A 14,290-nucleotide genomic window follows, 5' to 3' on the forward strand; every position below is an offset into this window, starting at 1 on the left:
CCCGCCTCCTGCCCCGCCCCCTCCCTCCGCGCCTTGCGTCACTGCGTCACTGTTGTCTGACCGCAAGGTTTGATGAGGTAATGCGCAGGCGGAGAGCCTGGCTGCCCGGCGCAGTAGGAAGTGATGAGGGGAAGTTTCTGTCTCCTCAGAGTATCCGCGGAACGGTGGGTGCCTCTTCGTCCGTACGCCCGTGGAAAGGGTGGCGCGTGGCTGTCCGGTTAGTGGCCGTGCGGGCGGGCGGCATGTCGCTGACCGGGTCGGGCTGGTCCGCCCCGCTGTGGTGAGCAGGCCTCAGGCCGCCCCTGCCTTTCCTGTGCTCTCCGGGGGCCGGAGGGGGAGCCTGTGGTGGCGCGGGTGCCTGTGACTAACCCTCCACAATGTCCATCCCGGGCAGCAGTCTGGGGGCTTGCTCACTGTCGGTGGCTGGATTAAACTGAGGTTATTAGTAATCCCCCCCCCCCCCCCCCCCCCCAGGTCCAGTGTTTACCTCGATCTGTGGTGTGTGGTCTGCGGTAACGATGGCAATGTTTTGGTTTTTTTGTTTTATCAAATAATGTAAGTCTGGATCGAGATGAGTTCCATCAAATTCCTCAAACGTGGCATGTTTTTATCTCGTCTGAGTGTGGTCGGCAACTCCCCCCTTTCCCGGGTACTGAAATCCCGTTCCTGCAGGGCTGGGCTGATTGTGTCGGTGTTTGGCCTGAAGTCGGGGAGATGGGATTTTCCTTTCATTGCACAGGGAAACAAGATCAGGAATTGCACCTCTCCTGAGCTCTGGTTTCCTCAGCGGAAACAATGATAGAGAGAAGAGCTTCAAGCTGCATCGCTGATGGGTTGGTTGTAATCAATTTCGGGCATCCGCAATGATCCTACACACAAGCACTGTATTCTAAAATGAAGATGGAACTTTGAATGGGGCGATTGGGGGGTGTTGGAGAGTAAGCAACGTTGAGCAGTTTATTGTCAAGTTGTAGAATACCCTGGGCCACACCTATGTTACAGATGAGAATGTTAAACTCCTGGGATGTTACAATCCCTGTCATTCATATTACCAATGTTTGGCATACAATATGTTATTGCTGTAGCTAAAATTTCAAAATCTTAATTTAAAAATAGTTAAAATCCACTTTCATGATCTGCAGATTATATATGTGCATGCTATATATATGTGCTGTAGACATTGCTGAAAATAAGACTTGGATTTCCATAACCGTTCACAACTTCAGGGCGCCGCAAAGCAATTTGAGGCCACACAATATTGTTAAAGTGCATTTTTGTCATGCAGTAGACTGAGCACCCAATTTGCACGCAGCAAGGTCCCAAAATCAGAACCTGTGTTAAAGACCAGATTATTTGTTTTAGGGGTGTTGGGTAAAGGAATAAATATTAGCCTTAACACCAGATGAATTCCCCAAGCTCTTCTGGCATGTTTGGATTTTCTAAAAGCATTTGATAAGGTATTGCCTGTAAGGATTGCTCAAGATTTCTGCACATGGGGTTAGTGGAATGTTTTAGAATAATACAGGATTGATTAAGTGACAAAACAGAGTAGGAATAAACAAATATTATTCAGGTTGGCAAGATGTTACTATAGAAGTCCCACCAGGATCATTGCCGAGGCTTGTTATTTACCATTTATATTGATGACTTGGATGATGGGTCTGAATGTAATCTACTCGTTTTGTTGACAGTACAAAATTAGGTGGGAAAGTAAACCACGAGGGCACAAGTCTGCAACGGTTTAGATACGTTCAGTGAATGGGAAAGAAGGTGGGGATGGAGAATAATGATTGTAAACAAAGTTATTCACTTTGGTAGGAAGACTAGAAAAAATAATATTTTGGAATAATGCAAACCTATTAAATGTTGATGTTCAGAGAACTTTAGGTTCTGTTATACAAGAACCACAAGGTTAACCTACAGGTGCAACAAGCAATTATGAAGCCTCATTACATGGTGACATTTTTCTGTAAGGAGGTTAGACTACAAGAACAAATGAATTTGAAATGAAATGATTGGATTGGATTTGTTTATCGTCACATGTACCGAGGTACAGCGAAAAGTATTTTTCTGCGAGCAGCTCAACAGATCATTAAGTACATGAGAAGAAAAGGGAATAAAAGAAAATACACAATAGGGCAACACAACATATACAATGTAACTACATAAGCACTGGCATCGGATGAAGCATACAGGGTGTAGTGTTAATGAAGTCAGTCCATAAGAGGGTCATTTAGGAGTCTGGTAACAGTGGGGAAGAAGCTGTTTTTGAGTCTGTTCGTGCGTATTCTCAGACTTCTGTATCTCCTGCCCGATGGAAGAAGTTGGAAGAGTGAGTAAGCCGGGTGGGAGGGATCTTTGATTATACTGCCCGCTTTTCCCAGGCAGCGGGAGGTGTAGATGGAGTCAATGGATGGGAGGCAGGTTCGTGTGGTGGACTAGGCGGTGTTCACGACTCTCTGAAGTTTCTTGTGGTCCTGGGCCGAGCAGTTGCCATACTTATCGCTTATTGTCACAAGTAGGCTTCAAAATGAAGTTACTGTGAAAAGCCCCTAGTCACCACATTCCGCCGCCTGTTCGGGGAGGCTCGTACGGGAATTGAACCATGCTGCTGGCCTGCCTTGGTCTGCTTTCAAAGCCAGCAAATTAGCCCTGTGCTAAACAGTCCTGTTTGGAGCAGGAGTAGGCAACTTAGCTGCTTGATCCCGCTCCAACATTCAATAAGTCTCATTTTAACCTTCGCATTCTTGCCTACTCTGAAAACGCTTCACCCCATTGCTTATCAAGAACCTATTTACTTCTGCCTGAAAGATATTCAAAGACTACCTCAATCACCTTTTGAGGATGAGAATTCCAAAGTGTCTCAACCACCTGAGAAATGTTTTATCCTCGTCTCTGTTTTAAATGGGCTGAACCCCTTATTTTTAAATAGTGGTCCCTAGTTCTAGATTCCCATAGAAGAATATACATCCTTTCCAAATCTACCCTGTCAAGCCCTTCAGGATCTTATGTTTCAATCAAGTCCCCTTTAGTCCTCTAAACTCCGATGGATACAAGCTAGCTTGTCCAACTTTCCTCATAAAACATGAAAATGAAATTAAATGAAAATTGCTTATTGTCACAAGTAGGCTTCAAATGAAGTTACTGTGAAAAGCCCCTAGTCGCCACATTCCAGCGTCTGTTAGGGGAGGCTGGCACGGGAATTGAACCGTGCTGTTGGCCTGCCTTGGTCTGCTTTAAAAGCCAGCTATTTAGCCCTGTGCTAAACCAGCCCCTAAAGGGTTCTGCCCATTCCAGGTATTAATCTAACACCTCTGAATGGCTTCCAATGTATTTACATATTTTCTTAAGTAAGGAAATCCATCACTGTATACAGTACTCCAAATGTGGTCTCACCAATGTGCAGTATAACTGAAGCATAACTGTCCTACTCTTGTATTTAATTCCCTTTGCAATAAACAATAATATTCTATTAGCTTTGCTAATTATTTGCTGCATCTGCATACTAGCCTTTTGTGATTCAAGCACTAGGGCTCCCAGATCCCGCTGCATCTGGGAGCTCTGCAATCTCTCACCATTTTATTTGTCCTGTCAAAATGGGCAGTCTCACATGTTCCCACATTATACTCCATTTGCCAGATCCTTTGCCCATTCACCTAACCTACCTATATCCTTTTGTTGCCTCGTTATGTCCTCTTCACAACTTACTTTCCTACCTATCTTTGTGTCATCAGAAAATTTAGCAACCATACCATTGGTCCCTTCCTCCAAATCATTTATATCAATTGTAAAGAGTTAAGGCTCCAGCACTGATTCCTGTGGCACACCACTAATCACATCTGCCAGCCAGAAAATGACCCATTTATGCCTACTCTGAATCCTGTCAGCTAGCCAATATTCTATACGCGCCAATATGTTACCCCTACACCATGAGCTTTTATTTTCCACAATAGACTTTGAGGCACTTGGGATGCAAGCCTAGATGTCCAACCTTTCCTCATAAAACAACCGTTCCAGGTATTAGTAAATGAATCTAATAAACCTGTGCCGTGCTTCCAATGCATTTGCATATTTCCTTATACAAGGAGATCAATACTGTACACAGTATTCTTCTGGAAATCAAAGCACGGTACATCCACCAGTTTCTCTTTATCCATTGCATCTGTTACTATTTTATTACCATGTTGACTCTGATTACCTTCAACCTAACCGAGTGCCCTGTTATAATGTATTTTTAAAAATAAATTTAGAGTACCCAATTAATTTCATCCAATTAAGGGGCAATTTAGTGTGGCCAATCCACCTACCCTTCACATCTTTGGGTTGTGGGGGCGAAACCCACGCAAACACAGGGAGGATGTGCAAACTCCACACGGACCCAGAGCCGGGATCGAACCTGGGACCTCGGTGCCGTGAGGCAGCAATGCTAACCACTGCGCCACCGTGCTGCACCCTGTTATAATGTCTTTAATAATAGCCTCTAACATTTTCCCTGTGACTGATATTAAGCTAACTGGCCTACAGTTTCCCTCTTTCTGTGTCCCTCTCTTTTTGGCTATTTTCCGATTACATGGGATCTTCCTGAATCTGGGGAATCTTGGAAAACTGAAACCAACTAACTCACTAGCATCTCATTTTCAGACCCTAGGATGAACTCCAGGGATTTGTCAGCCCGCAGTTCTATAAATTTGCAAGATTCCTCCCTCCCAATCCCTGACTTACAGCCATTTCTGGGATGTTCCTTGTATCCTCTAAATTCAGGATCCAGGCAAAATACTCATTCAATTCATCTGTCATCACCTTATTTTCCATTAACTCCCAGACTCCTTTTTTGTAGGGCCAATGTTTATTTTAACTTTTCTTTTTTAAATATCCATAGAAAATCTTACTGTGTGTCCTAATACTTCTAGCTAGTTTTCTCTTAGACTAATTTTTCCTTCCGTATTAATCGTTTCGTCATTCTTTATAAAAATATTCTGTCCAATTTTCTTGCTGCAATTGTACAAGACTTTTGTGAGACTTCATCCTGAATACTGTGCACATTTCTGATCTCTGTATCGAAAATAAGAATGCATTTGTCTGTGAGGGCACAATGAAGGTGCACTAGATTGATTCCAGGGATGAGAGCAGTGTCCTGTGAAGAGCGATTGCATAGAATGGGCCTCAACTCTCTGGGGTTTCGAAATGAGAGGTGATCTCATTGAAATATGAGATTGTGCGAGGGCTTAGTATGATAGATGCTGGGAGGCTGTTTCTCAAGACGGAGTTTCTAGAACCATGGAGCATCACTTGAGGTTTGTGAATATTTGGAATTCTCTATCCTAGAAAGAACAAAGAAATGTACAGCACAGGAACAGGCCCTTCGGCCCTCCAAGCCCGTGCCGACCATACTGCCCGACTAAACTACAATCTTCTACACTTCCTGGGTCCGTATCCTTCTATTCCCATCCTATTCATATATTTGTCAAGATGCCCCTTAAATGTCCCTATCGTCCCTGCTTCCACTACCTCCTCCGGTAGTGAGTTCCAGGCACCCACTACCCTCTGCGTAAAAAACTTGCCTCGTACATCTACTCTAAACCTTGCCCCTCTCACCTTAAACCTATGCCCCCTAGTAATTGACCCCTCTACCCTGGGGAAAAGCCTCTGACTATCCACTCTGTCTATGCCCCTCATAATTTTGTATACCTCTATCAGGTCGCCCCTCAACCTCCTTCGTTCCAGTGAGAACAAACCGAGTTTATTCAATCGCTCCTCATAGCTTATGCCCTCCATACCAGGCAACATTCTGGTAAATCTCTTCTGCACCCTGTCTAAAGCCTCCACATCCTTCTGGTAGTGTGGCGACCAGAATTGAACACTATACTCCAAGTGTGGCCTAACTAAGGTTCTATACAGCTGCAACATGACTTGCCAATTCTTATACTCAATGCCCCGGCCAATGAAGGCAAGCATGCCGTATGCCTTCTTGACTACCTTCTCCACCTGTGTTGCCCCTTTCAATGACCTGTGGACCTGTACTCCTAGATCTCTTTGACTTTCAATACTCTTGAGGGTTCTACCATTCACTGTATATTCCCTACCTGCATTAGCCCTTCCAAAATGCATTACCTCACAAAAGCTGTGCATGTTTGGTGGTTGAGTATATTCCAGGCTGAGATGTATAGAATTTTGGACGATAAGGTAATCTAGGGATGTGCGTATTGGATGGGAACATAGAGCTGAGGTCAACAATCAGTTGTGATCTTATTAAATGATGCATGTCGAGGGCAGCACGGTGGCGAGGTGGTTAGCATTCCTGCCTCACGGCGCCGAGGTCCCAGGCTCGATCCTAGCTCTGGGTCACTGTCTGTGTGGAGTTTGCACATTCTCCCTGTGTTTGCATTGGTTTCGCCCCCACAACCCAAAAGATGTGCAGGATAGGTAGATTGGCCACACTAAATTGCCCCTTAATAAAAAAAAAAATGATGCATGGCGTACTCCTATTATTTTCTTCTAAGTAGTACCATAGGCCTTTTCTTTGCCCACATGAGAAGGGGGGTCAGGGCTTCCACTTAATCTTTCATCTGAATGAAAGATTAGCACTCAGTTCTGCACTGCCATGTCTGTTTGGGTTATAAATCTGGTCTGTGTAGATAGCCTTAAATCCACAAGCTTCTGACTCTGAGGTGAAGGCGCTACCACTGAGCCACAGTAATGTACATGGTACGATAAATTCATTTTGTAGTTACCGCAAGATTTTAATATGTCTTTCCTAAAAAAAAGAAAGTGCTAAATGGGCCCTGATGTTTTGTGCAGTAGATTTAGATTTCAATATAATCTCCTGGACTCTTTTGGGAATTAATGTAATGAACATGAGTAAATAAATGAAAGTTTACATTTTGGAAGTTGGGAAATATTTTAAGATTTATGTATATAGAGTGTGTGCTATTGATGCAATAGTCTCTCAGCTAGGATATTAGATTAAACCCAAGTCTCAATTGGCATCAAAAGTCTCAAACTTGACTCCCTCTTGAGCTATATTTTTCTCCCCTTGGTCAATTAATAATAAGATCAAATGAAAGGAATCTTGAAGGGCCTCGAGGGTAATGTTAAAGAAAGGGGTGAAAATGGAGATTCTGACATACATGTGCGGACTGGGGAGGGGGACGGACAATCAATATTATTGGTAAATCATTGTATTCTTGGATATCTGGCTTTTGAACAGTTGTTAAGTGAATTGAATTTTGTTGATTTCAATCCAACTCCTGAATTCAAGTTCACTGAATTAAACCAGCGATTCTGTGGTAGCTGTACTGAGACTCCCATGCATAGCAGGTGCGAAAATGGATAATTCACTTTGCAGTTGGAACTTGTTTAGGTTGGGGCTAAGGGACAGAGGACAAAAGCTTAACTCTGCCCCATCTATCCCCGGTATTCTTCACCTGGGATGCAACAGCATAGACCCAAAGTGCAAATCCCCACCACCCACTTTGAGCACTCAATGAAAAAAAGCATCTGATTATGGTGGGAAAGCAAGCTGATTTCTGTTTATTATGATATATAGTTTATAATAACTTTTGTTTGTTCAGAGGCTAATCATGATGCATTAAATTAAACTATATTGGAAATACTCATGAAGAAAGAGACTAATACAAAACAAAAGTTCATTCAGGAAAATGTACGACTTCAAGTTTATGTCTTGAGAATTTCTCAGGAGTGCAATGAGAAATAAAATGCTATAAATGAGCACTCTATAAAACAAACCATTGAGAATATGTGTTTGATAAACAGATGAAGGACTGTGTGGAGCTTGAAATAGGGACAGGGTTGAAAAATATGATCTAATCTGTACTATTGTTTAGTATTAGAACTGTGTAAGTTAAATCAAAGGCGACAACTTGCTTAATCTTGATTATTAACCTAAAACTTAATTTGTGTATGTTGTGCTGAAATAAATTCCATAACTAATATCTCAAACTAAATTTGGTCCCAATTGACCAACATGCATTCAATCTCGAACATTTCTTGAGATTGTGAGAAATTGGGTGTCCTTGTGACACCTCAAGGGGTCGGGTGTAATTTCATTTCTCTTGCAGTGGGGCTTAGCTGGAGCAGATATTTGGAAGCCTCGTGCACCCTGATTTTAATTATGATGGTGTCTTAACTAACAGCTTGGTGGGTGAAATCCCCATCATCTTGGAGTGTGCATGCATGGTCTTTTAATAATCTTTATTGTCACAAGTAGGCTTACATTAACACTGCAATGAAGTTACTGTGAAAAGCCCCTAGTCGCCACATTCCGGCGCCTGTTCGGGTACACAGAGGGAGAATTCAGAATGCCCAATTCACCCAACAGCACGTCTTTCGGGACTGGTGGGAGGAAACCGGAGCACCTGGAGGAAACCCACACAGACACGGGGAGAACGTGCAGACTCCGCACACACAGTGACCCAAGCTGTGAATCGAACCCGGGACCCTGGCGCTGCGAAGCAACAGTGCTAACTACTGTGCTACCGTGCCGCCCACTTGAGCCCCTCGCTTGAGCTCTCCTTTGTCTCTGGTCTCCCAGTGCTGCTAATGAAAAATTCTCCACCTTGTGTTTAAGTGATTTCCTATCTCTGTAAATTTCACCTGCCCTCCAATCTACCCCTCCCCCAGAACTCTTTCTATAGCTTCTATTTGCTATGTGCATCCATGATTCACCTTGCCCCATTGTTGCAAGCCATGCCTTCAACCATTTAGCATCTTGAATTCCCTTTTAAACATTGCCATCCCTGCGCCAGCTTCCCTTAGAAACCCACCTCTTTGTCTTTGCATCCGTTTTTATCTGATTGCACCGACGTGGAGTGTGCGGGGACATTTCTCTGTGGGGGGGGGGGGTTAAATAAATGCAAGTTGTTGTTTGTGCAACTGAGGAGCTTAAGAAATTAACCATTCCTCATGTGAGAATTGCATTCTATTCATTTACCTGTTTTTAAAAACAAGCCAGCTTTTGATTGAACTATTGCCTCATTATACTTTGCAGTCCCCAACCCCCATAAGAGCTCATTCTCTATTTCAGAAGCTAGTTGAAGAAATAGGGGTTATCTTTTGATTCTTGGATCATGCTGTTGTTTAACATGTTACTGGGCAGTGAAGATCATAGTCCCCACATCTAATTATAAGACAGTTCGGTGAAACAAACCTCGAGGGTGACGGGGCAAAATGCAAATTGTTACAGGGTTTAATTTTGACTAAAGCAAAGACTTCAATACTACTCTTGATTTACGGATGGTGAATTACGCATGTAATGTTTTAGATTTTTGACTTCTCTTACAGATATAGCAAATCAACAATGAGCCTGTATTAAATAAACAATATTTAACACAAATATTGTTTCCTAACTTGTGAGTCTAATATGAATGTTGTGGGGCAAAGAAAAAGTGACAGCGTCAAAAGTAAAAATACGTAGTCTGCTAAAATGTTTTGCTTTTGGAGGCACATCAGTTCCAGTTGGATCTTAAGCACATCTTTCACTTGTGCACTCCCTTTTACTGCCAACCATTTATCTGTTGTTGAACTGTGAATTGTAATTGTTGGTATCACGTGTGAAGTAATGCTGTGGGTGATGGGAGTGCCAATCGCACATGGAATAGAACGCTCAGCATAAGCCAGAGATTAGTTGGATAGAATACAAAAGTATCATTATGGATATCATTCAAAACGTCTATTAAGTGTTATTCATGAGGAGAATCTTCCTTTAATTAGAAATTATTTGGTCATAGCCGTTTTAGTTTACTTTAAATGGTACAGAGTGAATCTCCCACGCCATTTACAGCCAAATGGGAGAACCCTGCATTGCCGCTGTCAATTGGGAAATTAAATGGAGCTGAATTTAAAATGTGAAATATATCAATAGCAGGTCAGGAAAGATACATTAGAGGAGATTATAAATCTGATGAAATCCAGCTCTGCTACCACAGCACCTCTCTCCACCTCTAATTGCTCTTGAACAAACTGCATGTCCAACAAGCACTGGGTACGGGGATAGGGTGGGGGAGTGGGCTTTAGTAGGGTGCTGTTTCAGAGGGTTGGTGCGGGTTCAATGGGCCGAATGGTTTCCTCCTGCACTGTAGGGATTCTCTTAATGAAGTTTCCTCCAGCTAACTATTGCAAAGACTGAAATCACTGTTCGCAGTTCCTGACACAACTCCATTTCTCTCCCTGGTAACTGTGTGAGGCCTTGGTGTCAAATTTGACCCCGCATCTGCAGTCTGCCCACACACCTGCATCGTTGTGAAGACTTCCTATTTCCACCTCTGTAACATTGCCTGATTGCATCCCTGCCTCCTGAAGCCCTTATCCATGCCTTTGTTCCAATGCTGTCCTGACCATCCACCACCTACATTCTATTCCTAATAAGCTTAAGGCCATCTGAAGCTCTGCTGTCCATACCCTCTCCTTGTGCTGAGGAAATAGGAACACGAATTGGCCTCTTGAGCCTGTCTGCCATTCCGTGGGATCATTGCTGATCTACAACCTAACTAGATACTCCTGCACTTGTCTTAAAGTTTTAGTTTTTACTTGGGTTTTATTTGAAATGTCCAACTCCTTTCATTACAAGTAAAATGTTATAATAAATATTACAAAGATTACAGAAGTAAAACTAATTTTGTTAAGCAAGCAGGATGTTTACTTACATCTATCCACTGATTGGATTGGATTTGTTTATTGTCACGTGTACCGAGGTACAGTGGAAAGTATTTTTCTTCGAGCAGCTCAACAGATCATTAAGTACATGGAAAGAAAAGGAAGTAAAAGAAAATACATGCTGTATCGAACCTTAATTAGGCCACACTAGGAGTACAGTGTTCAATTCTGGTCGCCACACTACCAGAAGGATGTGGAGGCTTTACAGAGGGTGCAGAAGAGATTTACCAGAATGTTGCCTGGTATGGAGGGCATTAGCTATGAGGAGCGGTTGAATAAACTCTGTTTGTTCTCACTGGAACGACGGAGGTTGAGGGGCAACCTGATAGAGGTCTACAAAATTATGAGTGGCAGAGACAGAGTGGATAGTCTAGAGACTTTTTCCCAGAGTAGAGGGGTCAATTACTAGGGGGCATAGGTTTAAGGTGCGAGGGGCAAGGTTTAGAGGAGATGTACGAGACAAGTTTTTTTTACACAGAGGGTAGAGGGTGCCTGGAATTCGCTGCCGGAGGAGGTGGTGGAAGCAGGGACGATAGTGACTTTTAAGGGGCATCTTGACAAATACATGAATAGGATGGGAATAGAGGGATACGGATCCCGGAAGTGTATAAGATTTTAGTTTAGACGGGCAGCATGGTCGACGCAGGGTTGGAGGGCCGAAGGACCTGTTCCTGTGCTGTACTTTTCTTTGTTCTTTGTTACATACTGATGTTATAAATATTGTACTTTTGTATGAATGTCCTGTGCTTGCTAACTCTATTGGAGATATGAAACTAAATTTACAAGTTTTAATTTTGCAGGACTTCAAGGACCAGGCAGGGGAGTGGCACCAAGTGAGCTAGCACAGACTTTATTCTATGGAATTATTTGAAACATTCTTCCATTTAACTTTGAAAGTTATGAGAGTAGAAAAAATTGTTTTCTCTAGAATTTAGAAGGTTAAGGGGTGATCTATCGAAGTATTCAAGATATTAACAGGGAAAGAGAGGGTACATAAAGATAAACTGTTTCCACAGGTTGGAGATTCTAAAGCTAGGGGACATAGACTAAAAATTAGGGCCAGACCGTTCAGGAGAGATGGTAGAAGGAACTTCTTCGCTCAAAGCGTGGTAGAGATTTGGAGCTATCTCCCATAAACAGCAGTTGAAACTGGAACAGTTCATTTTAAATTTGAGATAGATTGTTTTTTGTTAAGCAAAGATATTAACGGATATGAGCCAAAGGCAGGTATATCGAGTCACAGATCAGCCACGATCTCATTGAATGGTGGGGCAGTCTTCATAGACTATCATAGAATTGACAGTGCAGAAGGAGGCCACCCGGCCCATCGAGTCTGCACCGGCTCTTGGAAAGAGCACCCTATCCAAGGTCAACACCTCCACCCTATCCCCACAACCCAGCAATCCCACCCTTGAGGGGCTGAATGTCTTGAGGGGCTGAATGGCCTACTCTTGTTCCTTTGTTTTGTAGATTTATCCAAGTATTGTGTCCCTGCAAAGTGAGGAGCTGTTATCGTTTATCCAACAGTCACAATGTATGATTTTGATTTGGAATTCCATGTTTTCTCGATTAATAAAGTAGCTCCGTGGGAAGAAATACAAAATAAGTGAGTGCTCTTTCACACAAACTGGTGGTGTGGTGAAATTCTTTGCCAATTGCCAGCATTGTTATGGGATTGTTCTTGCCTCTTGATGTCTCGCTAAGCAAGTGTTTGTAGATCTGAAACAGCACACCTCTGGCTAGCTCTCTCCACTGCTTTTGTTTCACTGTAGCAGGACAAAGGATGAGCCTTACTTAAATCGAAAATAATGTGGTGACCTAATGCTGCTTTGTAGTCAAACAGAAACTCTTGTAGTTGCTTGGTTTCCTTAATTGACTCAGCCCTCTGTGCAATTCTTAAATTTGGAAGAATAAACACAATTAGGACATAGTGGTTAGCCTAGTTGCTTCACAGCTCCAGGGTCCCAGGTTCGATTCCTGGCTTGGGTCACTGTCTGTGCGGCGTCTGCACGTTCTCCCCGTGTTTGCGTGGGTTTCCTCCGGGTGCCCTGGTTTCCTCCCACAGTCCAAAGATGTGCAGGTTAGGTGGATTGGTATGCTAAATTGCCCTTGGTGTCCAAAAATGGTTAGGTGGGGTTACGGGGATAGGGTGGAGGTATAGGAATAGGGTGGAAGTATGGCCTTGGGTAGGATGCTTTTTCCAAGGGCCGGTGCAGACTCGATGGGCCGAATGGCCTCCTTCTGCACTGTAAATTCTACGAAAAAAATACCAGTTAGGATTATCAGCTCCAAACTGAATTAAACCTGGAACGTAGACAATAGATGAAAATCGGCATAGGGAATTTCTCTTGAATGGCAGAACTGTTAACATCTATTTCCTTTTCTGTTATAAAGATATATGGTTTGATGCTTTTTGAACTCCCTCAGACTCCAGTCTGTAGCACCAATTTACATATATATTTGAGGATTAATTTGTTTCAAGGGTGTGAGCTGGTGTATGTCTGTGTGTCATTGATCTCTGAAACACAATGCTTGGAATTTGCCTCTTTCACGTGGATCTTGACACATTTTAAGATTAAAGTAAGTCTGTGTTTGTGTTTTTTGTTTGCTTTGAAATCTGAAGTATTTGCATATGAATAATATCTTTCCTTGCAAGTGGATATGAAAAGCATGCATGACACCTGGTGATTGCATGCCTTTTAGCTCAGTCACTAGGTGTGGAAGTAAAATTTAAAGGGGCCACATCCATCTTGTGACAAAATACTAAAAATATTAGAGGCTTACGAATAGGATCTTCCTATTTGTCCGCCGCCTCTTGGTGTGGCCATTAAGGTGGGGATATCCTGGACAGAAGGAATAGTGCACCTTTTATTTTATGGTCAGGCTGGTCTTGTCAATCTGGTTTCATTTTGATTGCTTTGCCTTGGATACGAGAGTAAATAAGTAAAAATATTTAGTACTTCCGTCGACCAGAAATCTGATTAATGCCAGTTAGTAACATGACAATGCCTCGAGTCTCTGGTTTGAATACACCACTATTTACACCAGTGCTAGAAATTATTTGGAATGAAAACGAGTCAACTGGATTCTATAGATCAGATTTGGCCCTGGAAAATATGTGTTGTACATCACAAACTAGATCTGTCAAATTACTAGTTAATATTTTTCTCATTATGCTTGTTGCTTGTCACAGCAGTCTCAATTTTCATAGTGCCTCACCGCTCTGAAGCTCGCTAACTAGAAGAAAATAACTATTTTTAGAAGATTCTGATATTGTAATAGTCGCGGTACTATTGCCGAAATGTTTTCACCAAGTGTGATATGGAATTGACAAGTGTATATCTTCACAATACGTTTATTTGAAGGAGAATTTGGGGAACACAGACTGCTGAGTGAGGTACTCAATGGTCACTCATGTTCCCAAATTATTGTGTTAAAGGTAGAGCTTGAGGGATGAAATAATGTTGGAACCTCAATACCACTTGTGCATTGGAACAGTGATCCTGGATGAAATGGCTGTTGGTGTGTTCACACTAACTGTGGTACCAGTGGGGAATGGTCTTTCTTTGTCTGCTGCAACCGGAGTTTAGGCTCAAACTGATCTTGGAGCAAAACGGGC

General features: G+C 42.7%; 1 protein-coding gene across 4 annotated transcripts in view; it reads left to right on the forward strand.

Moving 5' to 3' along the window:
• The first annotated feature begins 39 nt into the window (after positions 1-39).
• dcun1d3 (defective in cullin neddylation 1 domain containing 3) overlaps positions 40-14,290 on the forward strand; it is a 66,489-nt gene continuing 52,238 nt past the window's right edge. The window contains exon 1 of one of the 4 annotated variants that reach the window (XM_072481786.1): positions 40-164. The gene's annotated coding sequence lies outside the window, so the exon portion shown is untranslated. Of the gene's footprint in view, positions 218-14,290 lie in introns of all 4 variants that reach the window. The other 3 variants (XM_072481785.1, XM_072481788.1, XM_072481787.1) reach the window with 3 other exon arrangements.

Source organism: Scyliorhinus torazame, chromosome 17, assembly GCF_047496885.1.
Source record: "Scyliorhinus torazame isolate Kashiwa2021f chromosome 17, sScyTor2.1, whole genome shotgun sequence".
Taxonomy (NCBI): Eukaryota; Metazoa; Chordata; class Chondrichthyes; order Carcharhiniformes; family Scyliorhinidae; genus Scyliorhinus; species Scyliorhinus torazame.